At 39.1% G+C, this 19,326-nt stretch overlaps 1 long non-coding RNA gene across 1 annotated transcript; it reads left to right on the top strand.

Moving 5' to 3' along the window:
• The first annotated feature begins 917 nt into the window (after positions 1-917).
• On the top strand, positions 918-19,326 carry LOC118498070. Its single transcript, XR_004900594.1, has 3 exons — positions 918-967; positions 18,158-18,163; positions 19,316-19,326. It is a non-coding gene; the product is annotated as an uncharacterized LOC118498070 (long non-coding RNA).

Genomic DNA, 19,326 nt, shown 5'->3' with positions numbered 1-19,326 from the left:
CCCTGTCTACTACACTTGATGCCATAGATCTGAACCCAAAAGAAGAACTCTAAATCAGGAATGAGGAAGGCAGAGGCAAGATTTCAGGCACCCTACAAGGCATCCTCTTTATATTCTGCTCATTCTTAATGTCCAAGTTCAAACATGATCTGTGTAAGTAAAAAACAGTTCTGTCAATATTTGTTGAACACCTACTGGACATGCTAGGTGGGCAACATCAGGCAGCAGAACAGGCATATGTTAACTAATTGTACCATATGCTATGATGAGTGCTTCCTGGCAGTATTAACAAGGTGCAGTGGGAGCATGAGGGAAGAAACTGTAACTGTGATGGGGAAGAGGAGAAGGCATTTCAGAAGAGAAACTCACAAAATGGATCACAGAAGCTACTTCACCAAACAGAAAAGTAAGAGAGATGCTCAGACACTGTGATACTATAGGAAGTTTTCAGTGTTTCAAGGAAAGATGAACATCTCTAGAAACCTTACTGTTCTCCAACATAACTTAGGAGTGATCAGCTATTTCAGCTAAAAGACCTAGGAGCAATGACATCCCAGTAGCTGTAAGCATACCTAGTGCCTAGATCTTGGTTTCTAATACCATTTTCCAATGAAAGGACCAGGGCTGCTTGAAGGAATGACTAACCCTAGAACTGGGGCATGGAATATATGCAGTGAGCCTGTCAAAGGCGCATAATGGCCAAATGAAAGAGCTTCCATCAGCCAAAGCCATAACAGTGTTAGGAATAAAATAAAGTAGTATTGAATTAGAACCCAAAGTAAAAAATAAATATTCATAAGTCCACGATGATAATAAACAATGATGGAATGAATAAATGGGGGAAAGGATCAAATCTCCCATGTAAAAGAATTCCAAGTAATTTATGTAAATGCTCTCAAGAAGGAAGAGTATATATAACTCCCCACTCCTTAAGTGTGAGCTGTGCATAGTGACTTCCTTCCAGAGAGTACAATGTGGAAAGAAAGGAAAAACAATACAGTGGAGACACCTGAAAAACAGTACCTCAGCTAGGTGATCAAAGTCAGCATCAACAGGGACAAGCTATCTCGTTTGTATGCACCCTTGCATGGTATGATGTGGAGAGAAAGTTCTTCTCTAGTCTTCTCCCTAGAAATGCATAACCTCAAAATAAGGACGAGAAAAATCTCAAATCAGGGACATTCTACAAAATCCCTGATTAATATTCCTCAAAACTGCAAAGACTATAAAAAACAAGCCTGAAAACTTGTCACAGCCAAGAGAAGTCTAACAGACATGAGAACCAAATGTGATGTGGATTCCTGGGTGGGATCCTGGAATACAAAGAGTAGAGTGGGTAAAAACTAAGGAAATTAGGGTAAAGTAAGGACTTCAGCTAATACTCATGTAAAATACTCGTGTTAAAAGTACCACACAAATAATAGGGAAAAACTGGATGTGGGGCACTGGGAATTCTCTGTACTATCCTCAAATTTTTCTTTAAATATATTCTAAAATTAAAATTTTATTTCAAAAAATAGGGATTCTCACACCTCATACCAGGCTGGTATTATTGATATGCACATTAAATGACATAATATATGTGAATGTACTTTCTAAACTGATGCACACCACAAATATAAAAGGGTTTTAAGTATTTTCTATTTAAATAAACTTTTAGAATTAAAAAAATGGCCCAAATGAAAGACCAGATCAAAGTTCCAGAAAAAATACAACTAAGTGATGAAGAGCTAACCTATCAGATGCACAGTTCAAAACACTGGTAATCAGGATGCTCATAGAAATGAGTATGGTGGCAAAATAGAGGAAAAAGTGAAGGCTATAAAAATTGAAATAAAGGAAAATGTACAGGGAACCAACAATTACAGGAAGGAAACTGGGACTCAAATCAATGGTTTGGACCAGAAGGAAGAAATAAACATTCAACCAGAACAGAATGAAGAAACAAGAATTCAAAAAAAAAAAATGAGAGGCTTAGGAACCTCCAGGGCAACTTTAAACATTCCAACATCCAGATCATAGGGGTGCCAGAGGGAGAAGAGGAAGAGCAAGAAATGGAAAACTTATTTGAACAAATAATGAAGGACAACTTCCCCAATCTGGCAAAGGAAATAGACTTATAGGAAGTCTAAGAAGCTGAGAGTCCCAAAGAAGTTGGACCTGAGGAAGCACACATCAAGGCACCTCATAATTACATTACCTAAGATTAAAGATAAGGAGAGAATGTTAAAAGCAGCAAGAGAAAAGGAGGCAGTTACCTACAAAGGAGTTCCCATAAGACTGTCAGTTGATTTCTGAAAAGAGACCTTACAGATAAGAAGGGGCTAGAAAGAAGTATTCAAAGTTAATTTTTAAAAAGGTTCATTTTTGTGTACTCCACAGTGCCTACTTTATGTCAGATTGTCCCAGGCATACCCTCCAGATTTCATAAAAGTCTACCGAGCTGTTTCCTGCAATGTGATGACAGGCAAGCTGACAGAAACTTAGTTTTATGAGCGTAAGTTGCAGGGGGTTTCTGTGCCCTGCTGTTAATCTGTTACCAAGCTGTCAGCAGCTTGAGGGCAGGACCCTGTCCTACCTAACCACACACAAGGCTTGGCCTCAGCTGGGCCTCAACTGGAAGCTGGTGCTAATCACTGCCCAGAGAAACCTCTAAGAAGCACCAGGTCTCCCTGGGCAGAGAAGCACAGCACCACCAAAGCAAACTTCCTGAATCCACAGTTGTACCTGGGGTTCACTCTCCTTGTAAAACTTGAGTGCATTAGTCACCTCTAACAGTCCCATTTATTTTGTAAAGAAATGGGGCTGTTTTCTTCCTTACTACACCATTATAGGAATCTCTGCAGATTTTTTTTAAGGCAAGAACTATCTAATAATGAGTAATTTCACTGGTCTATATTTAGCAACAAGAAGTTTTAATTTTAGGTCATTGCAGGGAAGTTCTCAGAAACAGTGTGAGTTGGGAACAGCCAAGAGAAGGCAAATGTCATGGATTTCTTTCCCTTCCAGCACAGAGGGATTCACCACCAGGAATCAGGTCTCAGAGAGTAGAGAAGAGGAACTCAGTTTCCTCATCAACAACATGGCATTAGAATATTTACCTTGTAGAGGTTTGGAGAGGCATAAACAAGACAGCAAATATAAAAGCATTTAGCTCAGTTCTCACACTGTTGGTCCATCTCCACCTGTCCACCTCTCAGCCACCACCCTCATTCTCTCTCCTCTGCTGGACACTCTCATGGCCGGTCCCCTGCTTTTAGGCTCCACCCTCTAACCTCCCAGTTTGCTCTTGGCCTTTCTAAAACCCAGCTTTGAAGTGTCTTTCTCCACGTTAAAATCTTTCTGGACTTCTTCAGCCTTGGCCTAGCATTCTTGGCTTTCACTACTATACTACATCTCATAGTTCCAGAGTTGGTGCCCACTGTTTGCCTGTGCAATGACTAAAGTTTCCCAGCCATGTGATGTGCCCTCCTATAGATAAGTAATACATGTATTAAATGAATTGATTTATTTAAAGTAGTATTTTACTCATAGGTATTGTTATTTTGCAATATTTTAAGCATACAGAAAAGTTTAGTGTATAAAGTAACAAATACTCATGAGCCTGCCACTGGATTTTATCACATCATAATATTACACCATACTTTTAAATATATTTTGCCCAACAAAACATTAGAGATATTACAGAGTCGAAGCCCCCTCTGTACTCTTTCCACTTCCCTTTCTTAACCCTCCATCAATAGTAATGGTTATGGTCCCAAATTTGGGGTTAATCATGCTTTTACATTTGTATCTTATATTCCAAAATTGTATTTAAGTAGTATAATTACTGTATCTGGCCTTTTTCAAATTGCATTTTTGGTCAACATTATGTTTTTGATATGCAACTTCAGTTTGTTTTTTTTTACTGTGTTGTATTCATTACATAAATATTCTTTGCTTTATTCATTTCACTTTTGAGGGATATTTCTATTGCTTCCAACCTTAGAGATAGAAGAAATCTCAGAGATCATTGTGCAGGTGAGAAATTGAAGCTACAGAAGGGAAGTGATATGGCTAAAGTCATGCAAAAGATAGTGCAGGCAGGACTTTAAAAGAAATTATAATAGACTGGAATGGCCAGCTTTTGTCTGCCCATTTGCTTTCCTATTCGCTTTCTTCAAAGTTCTTTGAAGAACTCATTCCTCATTCCATTGAGCCTGTTGGGAATATCAGCTATTCTCTGATCAACTATCAAGAGAGCCAATCACTGCACTACATTCCTTGGTATGCACTGATTAGTTCAGAAAAGATCATATGACTGAAGATCATTAAACTGAGCCAATCAGAACCCTGTAACTTTGCAGAGCTTAAAAAACTATAGACCTAGGGTTTTCAAAGAAATATCTTTTCTGCCCTGTGGGGAGAGTCTACCTCCATCAACGAGAATGAAGCCAACACACAAAGAGAAGCAGAGACAAGCAGGTGAGAGAGAAGAGAGAGAAAGATGATGTAAAGAGGCTTCATAACATCGTTTCAGCCCCTGGATGTAGCATTGCAAGAATGTTGATTTAAACCCAACCTTATCAATAATTACATTAAAAATAAATAGACTAAACCTACAATTAAAAGGCAGAGATTTTTCCGCTGGATACAAAAGCAAGGCATAGCTATTTGTTGTCTATAACTCATACGTTTTAAATGTAAGTTTAGGTTGAAAGCACAGGATGAGAAATATATATCATGCAAACTGTGAGCATAAGGAAGCTAATGTGGCTATATAATACCAAACAAAGCTGTCTTCAGAAGGAGTGATAGAGATAAAGACAAATATTTTGTAATAATAAAAGGGTTATTTCATCAGGAAGGTCTAGCAATTATAAATGTGTATTAACTTAGAAACAGGTTTAAAATACATGAAGCAAAAGCTTATAGAACTAAAGGGAGAATTAGACAAATTTACATTATGGTTGGAGAGTTTAACCTCCCTTTTACTAACTGGTAGAACAAGTAGACAGTACTTGATAGAGCAAATGCTGTATATAGAATATCTAAACACTGTCAATCACTTTGATCTCAATGGTATTTATAGCCCATATGAAATCACTATAGAATATACATTATATTCAAGTGCATAAGGAACATTTACAAAGCTACATCATATCCTGAACTATGAAAGAGCTCTCAATAAATTTTAAAAGAATAAAATAAAAGTATATTCTCCAACCACAGTGAATTAAGTTAGAACTTAATAGCAAGAAGATATCTAGAAACTCCTCAAATATTTGAGAACTAAACAATTCATTTTTAAATAATATGGGAATTAAAGAAGAAATTACAAGGAATATTAGAAAATACTTGAAAATAAATGCTATCAAATACAGCATGTCAAAATATGTGAGATATGGCTAAAACTGCACTTCAAAGAAAATTTATGAATTTAAAATATTAGAAAAGAAAAAAGGGCAAAATTCAGTGACCTGTGTTGCTAACTTAAGAAACCAAAAAGAAAAGAGCAAATTAATTCCCAATAGCAAGAAAGAACTGTAAAAGCAAAATTAATGATATAAAATTTAAAAATAGAAAAATTAGACAAAACAGAGCTTATTCTTTGAAAATATTAATAAAATTTATAAACTCCTAGGAAGACTGAGAAAGAACAAGAGCACAAATTATGAATATCAGGAATAAAAGAGGACATGTCATTACAGATCCTACAGACATTAAAGGGTAATCGGAAATACTATAAACTACTTTATGCCAACAAAGTTTAACAAGTCAGATTAATTGGGCAAATTCCTTGAAAGACACTTGTCTCTCCTTGAAAGACTTTCAAAGCATCTCCAATAAAATTCAAGTAAGTTTTCTGAGGAAAGTGATGATTCTAAAATGCAAAGAAACTAAGAAGAGCCAAAACAACCTTGAGCTAGAAGAAAGGTTTGGAGGACTCACACTGCCTAATTTCAAGACTTACTATGAAGCTATAGCAATCAAGACACATTAGCATTAGCATAAATATTAACAAATACATCAATGAATCAGAATACAGAATTCAGAAACAGACCACATATTTTTAATGGATTTTCAACAAAAAAAATCCAAGGCAATTTATTGGAGAAAATAAAATCTTTTCAATGATTTGTCCTGGACAAGCTGGATAAATATACAGGGGCTCAGGAGAGGAAGGATCTTGATAACTTTATTTCATAAGCAGAAATTAATTCTAAAGGGATCCTAGAACTAAACATAAAAGCTTCAGCTACAGACCCAAACATGAAAAATTCTAGAAAAAAATACTTAGGATAATATCCTCATGAGCTTGGGATAAACAAAGATTTCTTAGAGGATGAAAAAAGGACAAATCATAAATGATAAGTTAGACTTCATGAAAATTTAAAACTTCTCATCAAAAGATAGTGATAAAATATTTATGATGCATATATGTAATACAGGGTTTATATCCAGAATGTATAAGGAGCTTTTGCAAATCAGTAACAACAAAAATAATAGGCAACTATTTTAATAGATATTTCACAAAGAAGATATATGAGTGGCCAACAGCACCTAAAAAAAGAGCTCAGGTGCCAAAATCAAGACAATACCAAATGTTGGCGGGCATATGGAGTGGCTGGAATTCTCATGCATTGCAAAATAGGAGAGCCGCTGTGTAAACGTGGCAATTTCTTATAAGGTTAAAGATACACTTAGTCTATAACCCATGAATTGTACTCCTAGATATTTACTTAAAAGAAATAAAAGCATATATTTGCACAAAATCCTATACAAGAATGTTCATACCACCTTTAGTCTTAATATCCAAAACCTGGCAGCAACTCAAACGTCCATCAGCAGGAGAATGTATAAACAAATTGTGCTATGTTTAAATAATGGAATACTACTCAACAATAAAAATGAACGCAGTACTGATATGTTCAACAACACAGGCAAAACTAGTCTATCGTCATAAAAATCAAAGCAGTGGTTTTCTACAGCAGTTGGGATTGATTGGAAAAAAGCATGAGAGAACTTTCTAGATTAACGAGTGTTCTGTATCTTATTTGGAGTATTGGTTATAAAGTGTATACATTTGTCAAAACTCACCAAATTGAACAGATATTTGGGATCTTTGCATTTCACTGGACATAAATTTTATCTGAGGACAAACAATTCTCTTTTTAAAAATAAAATAGAATTAAATTAAATTAAATTAGGGTGGGGGATGCTGCTGAAGAAAGATATGGATATGAATCCTGGCTTACCACTTACAAACTAAATAATCTTGAGTATGTTACTTGACACTTCTATAACTCACATTCTTCCTGTAAAAATAAAGATGATGATAATAGAGTTCTTATTATGCTCTTTTTTAGAAGATGAAGCAAATGGCCTCCAAAAAGGTCGTAGCACTGTGCCTGACCTGATCCCTTGCCTTCTCAAAGTGGCTCGGTCTTGAAGACCTAGTTCCTTGTATCTGCTCCATGAACCCATCCACTTAAACTCTAGTCTCCACCATTTTGTCCTAATTGTCTCTTTTAATATAGTCATTATTTTCTCAGCACACTCCTCCTTTTCCCTGTGTTTAGATGATTTCCACATTAGACTGAAAGCTCCTTGGGGCAGGATCTATCTTTGCTCTCTCCAGGGAATGTGAGGTATCCACGTGGTATTCCATAGGGGTTTCTGTGTTATTATTTATTTTTTGAATAGGTAATACAAAATTTTAGGAAGGAATATTCAGTAATGTCTTCATGGTTCATCAGTTACAATAATGAAAGGTATTTAGTGAAGAATCTCTTCCCAATCTCTCTTCTACCTGGTACTCACACCGCGTCTCCACGCCCCTACCACCACCACCAAGAAAACTATTATTCCCCATTTTCTCTGCGAAAATATAACATGTATCCTTATTTCTCCCTCTTTGCTATATGAAAAGTGTTACCATACACGTGTTCATTTTGTGTTTTTTAACTAACAATGTACCTTGAACCTCTTTGCTAAGCCCTACTTAGAAATCAATCATAAAATGTCTCATTGATTAATTTGCTATAAATTTCCAATCTTTCCTGTTACAAACCATACTACAATGAATAACTTATTCCATAGGCCCTTCACACAGTTACACCAGTACAACTGTAGGATAAAGTCTTAAAAGTGGAATTTCTGGGATGAAGGATATGTGTTGCTAATTGATATTGTCAAATTGTCTTCCCTGGGAGTTTAGCAGTTTGCCTATCTACAAGCAATGAATGATAGCAGTTGTTTCCCCATGGGCTCGCCAGTGAATAAGGGACCTGACACTCAGATTTCTGCCAATATCATAAATGGTGTCTGATACAGTTTTTCTTAAAGTGAAACTGTGAAACTTGTTAGATGTTTAGCTGTCATTTGTTTTGCCTTTGTGTGTGTGTGAATTCTCTGTACCCATTTCTTGCACATTTTTCTACATACTTTTAGTCTTTTTTATATTAGTTCCAAGTCATTCCTTATATATCAGAGAGATAAACACTTTGTAATACAAATTACAATAAGTTTTTCTATTGTGTCATTTGCATTTTGTCTCTGCTTATGGTGTTTCTGCCATGAAGAATTGTTTTAATTTTTTACATCCTTTAATTTATTCATCTTTTATTTTATGACTTCTAGATTTGAGTCACAAGTGAGAAAGAACTTCATTTTCTTTAAGTTGGCTATTTTATTGTATACCAGGCCACCATTAAAAAAGATTGAAGATTTCAATGTAAAAATAGAAACTTGGAATTTTAAGAGAAAAGACAAATGCTTCTTGACTTGAATTAAGTCTTAATTTAACTGACACATTTTACACGTTTGAGGACACACTTGACTCTACATTGGGCACAGAGAAGGCACTTTGCGGACCTCTCGTGAGGCCATCACACTTTCCGTGCTGCATTGGCTGAAACATGTACCAGTCAGCCTCAGTTGACTGCAGCTCTCACTCTGGATGTGGTCCAGACACTTTTTCTACTTAAGTTGCTGCTTATGTTTCTTTTGTTGTTTTGTTTTGCTTTCTGAGTAAGCAGGAAAAGCAAGCTGTTGTCAACCACAATTACTGAAATGCTCATCATTGCCTTTTTCTGCCTATCACTAAGGAACAAGACAAGGGAATTAAGTGGTTCATTTGTTCACTTATCCAACAAATAAACGTATTAAGTATTGTTAAATGAAAGGCAGTCTGCTCAGTACTAAGCAGACATGGGTGAAAAAGCAGACAAAATCACTATCCTCTGAAGTGTATATTCTAGCAGGAAAGAGAGATCTTAAACACACGATAAGAGTTAAGTGCCAAGAAAAAGTCGAGGGTGTTGTGAGAGTTTATAACAGGGACCCTGCCCTAGTCTGCCACATGGGGGATGAACTTCCTGTGCAGTCTCTTTTGAAGTGACCTCTGAAGGGTGAGTATGAGCTAAGCAGCAAAGAGCAGAAAGGGATTTGCAGACAAGGGGAACAAACAGGTAAAGTCATGGCCCTGAAGCCAGAAGTAGGACGGTGCAGTGTAGGAACTGAAAGAAATGAGAGGTGACTCTTTTGGAGGAGGACAGCACCACACAGGTTCCACAGGGGCCGTGGTCAGTTGGGTTCCCTGGTTCTTGGGATCACCAACTAGGGAGGGAAGGGGAGGAAGTAAGTAAGAGTGGGCAGAGGGAGAAGCCGGGCTGTGGTGCCTCACAAAGAGACCTTAGTCAACCCCTGGGGAGCTCTGAACTGAGATAGGCCTTCAGTGCTGGGACAAAGGGGACAGGCCCCCACATCCCCATGTTGAACAGCGAGGGCTGAGGGGGTGGGCTATTTGGCAGCACTACCCTCCACAGCTGGAAGTGTAAGTCCTTCTGTGCTGGAAAGGAATCTGGGCCACAAAACACAGCACCCTCAATAGGAGTCAAATTGTTCCGGACCTTTTAGGTCATGGTGAGGAATTTGAATTTTATTCCAAGGGCTGGCTGGCTTGGAATTTTATTCCAGGGTCTGGCTGCCTTATGTATGTATTGTAAGTGGATGGGTGTGGGAAGAGAGAAAGCACTGGAGAGGTGATTGCAGTGCCGGCATTGACCTCAGTGGCCAGTAGAGGAGAGAAGTGGAAGGTAAAGAGCAATTGCTCTGGGTTTGGCCATCATGCCAATAAGATTTCCCAATGGGTTGAATGTGGGTTGGTGGAGAAATGGAGAGAACTCATAGACAATGCTGAGGTTTTGGACTGAGCACTTCATAGACAGTGGTGCCCTTTGGTGAAGTGAGGAAGCCTGGGGAAGGAGCATCATTCTAGTCCATCTCATCATGCATCCCAGGACATTGACCTTATAATAGAGTGCTCTGCAACTTGTGGTCTTTGTGCTCTTCCTAAATACACAAGGATACATTGCCTATTTTTTGGGCCATAGTTTTTACTTAAAGGACAAGTGAAAATCCTTCCCATCCTTTAATATCCAGGTCCAGGGCTATGTCCTTGGTAAAGCCTTCCTTGATCATTGGCATGCTGCAGGTGCATATATGTTTATCCTGATAGTTTATAATTGAGAAAAACAGAAGCCAGGGAAATTAACTGACTTTCCCAAGACTATACTGGATACCAATAGAGCTGTGACTATACATCAAATCTCCTGGTTCAGTGACTTACAACTGCATGAAATCAAATAAGGATAGGTAGTCAATGAGGTAGGCAGAGATAATGCTACATCAGCTAGGAGTTTATGACAGAAAGGCAGGCAAGAGTTGATGGTAGCTTATCCTGGGGCGGGAGTGGAGAGAAGAAGTAAGCATATCTAAGAAGTTTCTAGGAAGTAGGATGGTCAGGACATGGTGTCGGTTTTGGATAGAGGGAGGGAGGAAGAGGGGTCTAGGATAACTCCTTATATGACCTGATGTCATCCACTAAGCTTGGAAGCCCTGGGAGAAGACACGGTTTGGGGGAAAAAGATCATAAGTTTGGTTTTCATTTCAGTTCAGACCCCCAAGGGTGATTGCGTTGCCTGAACTCATACCTCTGGCATTAGGGTCTTGGCACTGGGACTTCTCACTGGGATCACCAAGTGACAGGTACTTGAACCTTTGAGGGGACACTGCAGCGCTGGCGCTCATACTCTAATGGATGCTTGTCACCAGTACTTGGAAACCAGAACTCAGCGGACTGGAGCTGCACGCCGCGCCCTCTCGCTGACTCCTGCTTCCCATTGTCCACCACTGCCTCCCCTTGGCAGAACGTAACACAGAAGCGCAAGTGTCTGGGAACACAGCGTTACAGACCAAAACATGGAGCAGTGGGCTTAGGGCTGAAAGACAGGTTTCAGGAATGAGCCCTGGTTTAGGAAGCAGAAAATTGGGTGTTATTTTCAGCTTCACCATTTCAGTGAGCGGTGTGAACTTGGATACGTCACTTCCCATCTCTGAGTCTCTTTTCGCTTCTTTGACATATGTAGATTATCTCCTTGCTGTTGCACATGCTTACGTAGGTGTCTGTCTTTTAAAAAGCCTTCCCTGATCCCCATCCCTTAGTAGGATTTGGTGTCTCTACTGTTGCTCATATGAACTCCTCTTCTACCTCCTTTTTTGAATTTTACCTTAATTTTTAATCGACAAATAACTAACATACAATTAAAAACACAGATATTAAATGTTTGGTTTGATGAGTTTTGACAGTTGTATACACCCATGTAATCAGCAACTCAAACAACTTATAAAATATGTTTTCTTCCCCCCAAATTTACACCTACCCCTTTCCAATAAAAATATCCCAAGTGCATACCCTCTGATTTTCCAGGCTATAGATTAGTTTGCTTATCACTTGAACTTCATGTAAGTTTAGTATGCAATACACACTTTCAAATTTTTTATTTTGTAAAATATATAACATAAAATTTGCTGTTTTAACCATTACTAAGCACACAATTCTGTGGCATTAATTGTATTCCCGATGTGTGCTGTCATCATCACTATCTGCCTCTCTGTTATCACATTGCATCCTACTTCCCTACTGATGAGTCTAAATCCTCTAAGAGGGATTCAATACTCAAGAGCTAGTAGTATTATGTCTTGTTCAAGTGATTGACATTTAGGAAATACCAGTATTTGCTGGATGGTTGGTTGAAGGAAGGAAGGAAAAAGCGGAGGGAGGGAGGAAGTGGGGGACAGAGGAAAGTCTAAAAGTCTCACTGTGTTTTTCCACCTAGTAAAGGTAATAGAGTTGCCACTTCTCCTTTATTCCTCCTTCATTTCTCAACCATTTATTAAGTATCAACAGAGTGTGCTAGGCTCCAGAAATTAAAAGATAACCTAGACAAAATTCTTTCCCTGCAATACTACAGGAAGGTTGGGGATCCAGACAAGTAAACAGTACTTAATAAAACAGTAAGTCCTTAGTAGAAGGATGAATAGGGTGGGAGTTATGGGTGCACAAATGAGATTATGCCTTATCCTGCTTTAGGACATCAAGAAAACCCCACAGAGAAGCAAAGCCGACTTAGTGCTGGTGAGTGGAGGGGTGGGAGTGCAGAGAGTCTAGAAGAACTGCAAGGATTTCTTCAGGGCCAGAGTCACAGTTCTTCTTCTTCCTGGACTCCCATATTCTGCCTCAATGCCTGAGACTATGCTTGGCACAGAAGTAATATAGCTCTGCTGATTTTTTTCAGCTTGATGGGTTTTGCTTGCCTCCTTTTCACTCTACTTCCTCATCATTAAGGTTCTTCCTTATTTCTCAGCGCTTCCCTATTTCTCAATGTTTCCCTTGAGTTAGCTTCTCCTCTTTGTGCATGCTCTTTTTAGGTAAGTGGCCTTTATTATTTGTGGCTTCTCATAAAAGATCTTTGTTTGAGACCTTGGGGTTTTCCCAAGAGAAGCCATATAAATCTCCAAAAACAATTTACATATTTATTGTTTTCTTATCTCACAAGTAGCTGTTGAATAACTCTGTACCTCCTAGCTGCTGTGTGTACTCAAATTGATACACACACACTTTCATGTGTCCCCTCCTCTACCCCATTCTCCCACTTGTATGTAGCTTCAGAACTCAAACCATGAAGTAGTTCTCTATGGTCAAAATGGTACTGCTAGCTTAATAACTTGGGGTCTAAGACTCTCTTATTTAGAGGACTGGATGCTTGGATGGGTAAATGGACAAATGGACAAGTGGATGCCTGAGACAACCAAATTTCTAAAAGCTTGCCAAGGCTACCCTCAGTAACAACCCTTAGTGGGTAACTCAGATGACAAGGCAATGATGATGACGATAATATTGATGATGGTGGAATGTGATAAGTACCACAATGGAAGAACAAAAGACTGTCCTGGGAGGGGATGGCAGTGAAATGCCAAAGAGGTGGGCAGGTCTAGGACTCCATGCTTCCGCTCCTTTGCTCATTAAACAACATTTATGGACTAGTCTTCTCAGGTAGCACCTTTTATTCAGCCCCTGCCGTGCATTTGGTGAAAACAAAAGAAACATCAGAGGGCATCCCTCTTGTTTTAGAGTAATGCATGGCCCACAGGAAGAGATTCCCTCCTCCTGTGAAACTAAACTAAGTAATCAGTTCTTTTAAAAGACTTGGATAAAAGATTCTGAACTCTGAAAGAGAGAAATCACCCAGAAGTATTTTTCAATAAAGCCTTTTTAAATTTTCTATTGAGCAGAATATTAAGTAATAATGAGATATTATTCATACTGTTGCTGTGGTTCTGCTTATAAAGCTTCTTTCTTGAGTTGTTTGGGAAGGCCAAACAAGACGACACCCTATTTTAGGAAGCACAGCTAGAGAGGTCCATCCACAGTCAAGCTCAGTGGAGATGGGAGTTGGGGATGGGACATGCCCCTCTCTTTTGTATCCAAAATGATTTATATGAAGAAAGATATAAAGATGTCAAAGGATATCTCATGCTTTCCTTTCCACCTCTCATTGTAACTAGGGTAAATTTATACATAACAGTCGACTTGCCCATGTGTTATATTACCACATGGTCCAAAACTCCACCTCAATCCATACAAAAAAGGGATTGTCACGTGGCAATGGCCAGGAAGACTTCCAGGAGATGCAAAGCAAGGTTGTCTGAGGACAATGGCTTCTGCCCAAAAAGAAATTAAACTCTAGTTGCAGAAACAGGAGTAACTAGGAAGTCATACAAGCCAGAGGTGAACAGAGAGAACTGACCTACTCATCCTCTCCCACATACTATGCTAAGGCAGAACAATTAGAGAGTAAAACCATGAGCAGAAGTAGTGGGAGCTAAAAAGGCATGAAGACCTACATGCAAGATAAATTGACACTGGAGCCAGAAGTCTGAGCAAGCAGAAGCTATGAGGTAGCTCATTGTGCCTGAAACACGTTGTCGACAGACGTGCCCACAGGATTCATTAATCTTATAGATCTCAGTTTAAACATCATCTCCTTTTTTATAAAAAGATTTTATTTATTTATTTATTTATTTATAGACAGAGGGAAAGGGTAAGAGAAAGAGGGAGAGAAGCATTAATGTGTGGTTGCCTCTCACGTGCCCCCCTGCTGGAGACCTGGCCCGCAACCCAGGCATGTGCCCTGACTGGGAATCGAACCAGGGACCCTTTGGTTTGCAGAGCCACAGAGCCATTCCAGCCAGGGCTAAATATCACCTCCTTGAAGAAACACCTCTAATCAACCCTGTCCTCACCCCCACCCAACTCGTTCCCCCAGATATAAACACTTGGTTTTCTTCACTGACTGTATTAAACTTGGCTATATCATTCTGTTTTGTTTTAGCTTATTTAGATAGAAAATGGACTTCAACTGATATTCTATTAATTGCATCATAATTTGTTTTCAAAATACTGGAATTTAAAAAATTTTTACCATACATGTCCTTCTTCTTTGGGAGTGAGAGAAACATATCAAACATCATGTTCAAATAAATAACTAAAAGATCTCCCTTCTCATCAGTAGTGCTACACATCATATTTTATGTGATTCATTTAGTTATTTTGTCTATTGAACTATCTGGTTTTTCTATACTTTTTGAAAGAATAGAGTTTTCCTTAAGGCATACCGAGAACATTGCTTTGAAGCAAGGTGTTTTGGACCAAATAATTCTTTGTGTTGGGGGCTTCCCTGTGCACTGTAGGGTATTTAGCAGCATCTCTGGCCTTCACCCACTGGATACCGTAGTACCCACTCAGCCCCAGTTACAACCATGAAAAATGCCTCCAAGAATTGTCAAGTGTTGCATCGGGGGCAAAATCACCCCTGCAGAGGACCACTGGTTTAGAGGGTGATGGAGACTAGCAGGCAGACCCAGGTGAGGCATGCATTTTTTGGTCATACATGGTTCTACTCACTAATTTGTTCTCCTTAAACTACTACTTTAGACAAGATGGGAATATGCTTCATGGAATCCCATCCTTTGGTAAAAACCTGGGACAGAAAATGCCTTTCTGAAATCCCAGAGGCTTCTCTCCCCATCAGCAGAGAGAATATTGGAGGGTGATCCAGTCAGACTGGCAGTCTGCCTCTTAGGACCTTTGTGGCTTACAGGGTGTCCTGGATTCTGCACCTGTGCTGCAGGGGTGCAGAACTCGGCCCCCATGTCAGTAAATGGTTGGATAAATCAAATCCAAAGGAATCCCAGTCAGACCAAATAATAGCTGTCCATTTATTTCCTTTTCTCACAAAAATTACTGTCCTTAGGAAGGAGTAGGAGGATGAACAGGGAATGGTTATGGCCCAAGTGTTTAAAATCTGACAAGCTGGGGCTGCAAACAGCTACCCCCAATGAATAGCTGTGCAGGGGGTATTCCAACCAGGACACATAGTCTCTGAGCTTCTCTTTCTTCATCAATAATAGGATTATAACATCTACTGCCTAAGAGCCACTGTGCACGTATTAGGGAATTTATGCAAGATACTTTGGACAAGTGTCCAACATAGAGTAAGCACCCATAAATTATGTTTGCTGTTGATGTTATCATTGTTCATAAATGCAGGAAATACCATGTGCTGTCTGGCTAATGGGAAAGACTTTGGGGAGCAGACTTTCCTTTAGGATCCTCAAACTAGCACTTCAATGGGAACTTCCATTTCAATGGCTTTGCTTAAAGCCAGCAGCACTGGCAGACATGTGGAAAGATTAGTCCTCTATCAGGCTTTGAAGGCAAGAACAATGTCTTATTTATATCTATACTCAAAGCACCAAGCACAGTGTATAGCCAAAGTAGACGCATTCATTTCAGTGCTTGGTAGGTTAAGTTTTTGAGCATCTTCTAGGGGCCAGAAACAGTTCTAAGGTCTGGCAGAAGGAACGATGCTAAGCAAAAAGAGGTACCATCATGCCCCTTGTGGACATTACAGTCCTATTTGCAAAGACTGCAAATCAAAATGCACAAGGAACAGGCAGAAATCAGAAAAGCCACACAATCTTTTCGGTCTCTCAATTTTTTATTCACTTCTGATAGACATTTTGTTTGAGAGAAACAGTTCTTCAGTTTAAGGACAGCAACGTTGCAAGAATGATAGTAAATGACAGATGGAATGGTCTCAATTACAATGGGGAGCAGTGGAAAGTGTGGGGTGCCACAGAGGAGAAGGTCACTACTGAACAGTACAGCTGGCTTGTTCTCAAAATAGTTTTGATATTTCTGACTGTCTGAGAACTGATTTCTGGCAGTGGGGTGTTTGTATGGACAGAAGGTGGTGGGCTGTTACATGAGATATGGCCAAGGTACAGTGTGATCCCAAGGAGACTTGGTTACAGAAGCCAGATTCCCTGTGTCCCTGAGCCTACAGGTCTCAGCCAGGTACCTGACAGTATAAGTGATGTCACACAACTAGGAGGTAGATAGTGACTGGCCTAGCTCTTTGTAAAGAATTTTTTTAAAAATATTCACCCAAATTCTCCCTGAGATTGGGAGGGATGCTTTTTCATTCAATCAACTTAAGCAGACTCAGAAAATTTCCCTCTGGGTGATCCCAAGCATCTTGTTCCCACAGGAAGAAGCCAATGGGATTAAGCATCCCTCTGCCTAGATCAGATCCTAATCCTGTTAGAATGGCTCATTGTCTGTAGGACTGGGTAAATGGCTGGGGGTAGGTAGCCTTACCCTCCAGGCTGGCTTTGGTTAGTAGAATCTTGACAGGGTCGCACAGAATGCTCCACTTTCCTTTCTTTCTTTCTTTTTTTTTTTTTCTTTCTCTTGTTTTTGTAGGCTGAAGAATCTACAACTCTGGAAAATGAACAAAATAAAGATTGGGTTATAGGAAAGGGCAAAAGGGCATTGAGAAAGGAGATTTCAAAAAATTTGGGATATTATAGTCTTAAAATAAATACAAAATGAAGTTTCAAAATATATATTATTCACTTCCATAATACCCAGGATATTTTAAAGAAAAGGTCTGCAACATTTTACACATAAGAAAATGGAGTTTTGTGGTCTTTATCACACAAGTCTCATATTTGTCTGGTTTTTCCCTTGGCGCACTTATAAAAGCAAGTAAAAACTGAATGCTATTTTAATAACCCTTATGGTATAGTATTATAGATTTGATACATTTCATTGTTTCCTACCCTGCATTTATTTCCCACAGCATAGCATTGCTTTTACATTAGACAGTCTACCCTGTAGGGAAAAAAATATAAAGCTGGCCCTTTCTTTTTGCAGACATCCAGTAATTAGCTCAAGTTTTCATCTCTTCCCAGCAAGATCCTGCTTGCTCAAAACAGAAAAGTTTTCTTTTTTCTCAACATGTTTTTGCCAGATGTTTCCACAAAAAAGTAATAATAACAATTGAAAGGGCTAAGTTTTTTGTGTGCACTGTTGCATATGACTTTATCGTTAATGATTGCTTCAAAATGCTCCTCCTCCTTCAAACAAATTTGTCTTCCCCCAGTTCCTTTGTAAAGAACATCTGTTGTCTCTGTCTTCACAGTCTCTCAGCATCTCGGCCATTCGTGGTTGCCCATGTGTCCTCGGGAGTCAGACTTCAAGCCTCATTCACACTCGTTGTATATTTTCTGCACAACAAACCCAAAATAAACACTTTTTAACATTTTGACAAAAGAAAACTCAATTGATGTAAATTAACAAGGGAAATTGCTGCTCTTTCTCCCCATTAACCCTACATTTTTGTCTGATTAGAGAATGATTTTGTGTTGAAATATAATAAATTTGCATCAGTATTAGCAGTCAAACACTATCTCTATTTTGTTTGAGATAGTAGTGTTTTCATATTTGTTAGAGAATATCTTTATGTTCTTAAAAATATTTCCTTCCTTAATGATCGTGCTTATCTCTGCCATCCACACAGAATTTTGTAAGGTCAACATTGGAGGCAGCCTTCGGGGATCTGATTCAGCCTTTTTATCTGATCACTGACAAAACTAAGAGGAAGGGTATGCTCTGATCACATATCTGATTGGGAAAGATTTTCTGACCTTCATTCTATATCCTACATCTGCTAATAACTGAAGACACTGAATTTTCATGTGGAAACCTGAAACAAAATCCCATCACCTTTAATCAGAGACAGAAGCTTGGCCTCACTGATGATGACGTCGACATACACTTCCTACCAGTCACAAGTCAGTATCATTTGCTCCACCTGTCTTATGGGTTGGGCTGATCTAACCACATGGCTTGGCCATACTCTTGTTTAATGAATTTGGGATACAAAGTGAGTGTGAGCTCCCACAAGGATGGGTGGCATATAGTTAAGATTTTTAGAGGAGGAGAAGGTTTGTACAGTAGTCCCCCCTTATTCATGGGTCATACGTTCCAAGACCCCCAATGAAGGCCTAAAACCACAGACAGTACCAAACCCTATATGTACATAATGTCTTTTCCTATATATACATGACTATGATAAAGTTTAATTTATAAATTAAGCACAGTAAGAGATTAAAAACAATAACTAGCCCTAACTGATGTGGCTCAGTGGATTGAGCAATGACCTGCGTGCGAACCAAAGGGTCACTGCTTTGATTTCCAGTCTAGGGCATATGCCTGGGTTGCGGGCTGGCTCCCCAGCAGGGGGCGCGCGAAAGGGAACCACATATTGATGTTTCTCTCCCTCTTTTTCCCTCCCTTCTCCTCTGTCTAAAAATAAATAAATCTTTAAAAAATAACAATAACTTTCTGTTGAGTAGTACTCCATTGTGTAAATGTGCCATAGTTTTTTATCCACTCATCTACTGGTGGCCACTTAGGTTGCTTCCAGCACTTGGCTGTTGTAAATTGTGCTGCTATGAACATTGGGGTGCATAGGTTCTTTTGGACTGGTGTTTCAGGGCTCTTAGGGTATAATCCCAGCAGTGGAACTGCTGGGTCAAAAGGCAGTTCCATTTTTAGTTTTCTGAGGAAATTCCTACGCAGCAGAAAGAAGG

The sequence above is a fragment of the Phyllostomus discolor genome, chromosome 13 (assembly GCF_004126475.2).
Source record: "Phyllostomus discolor isolate MPI-MPIP mPhyDis1 chromosome 13, mPhyDis1.pri.v3, whole genome shotgun sequence".
Lineage (NCBI taxonomy): Eukaryota > Metazoa > Chordata > Mammalia > Chiroptera > Phyllostomidae > Phyllostomus > Phyllostomus discolor.
This window is presented reverse-complemented; position numbering and strand designations above follow the sequence as displayed.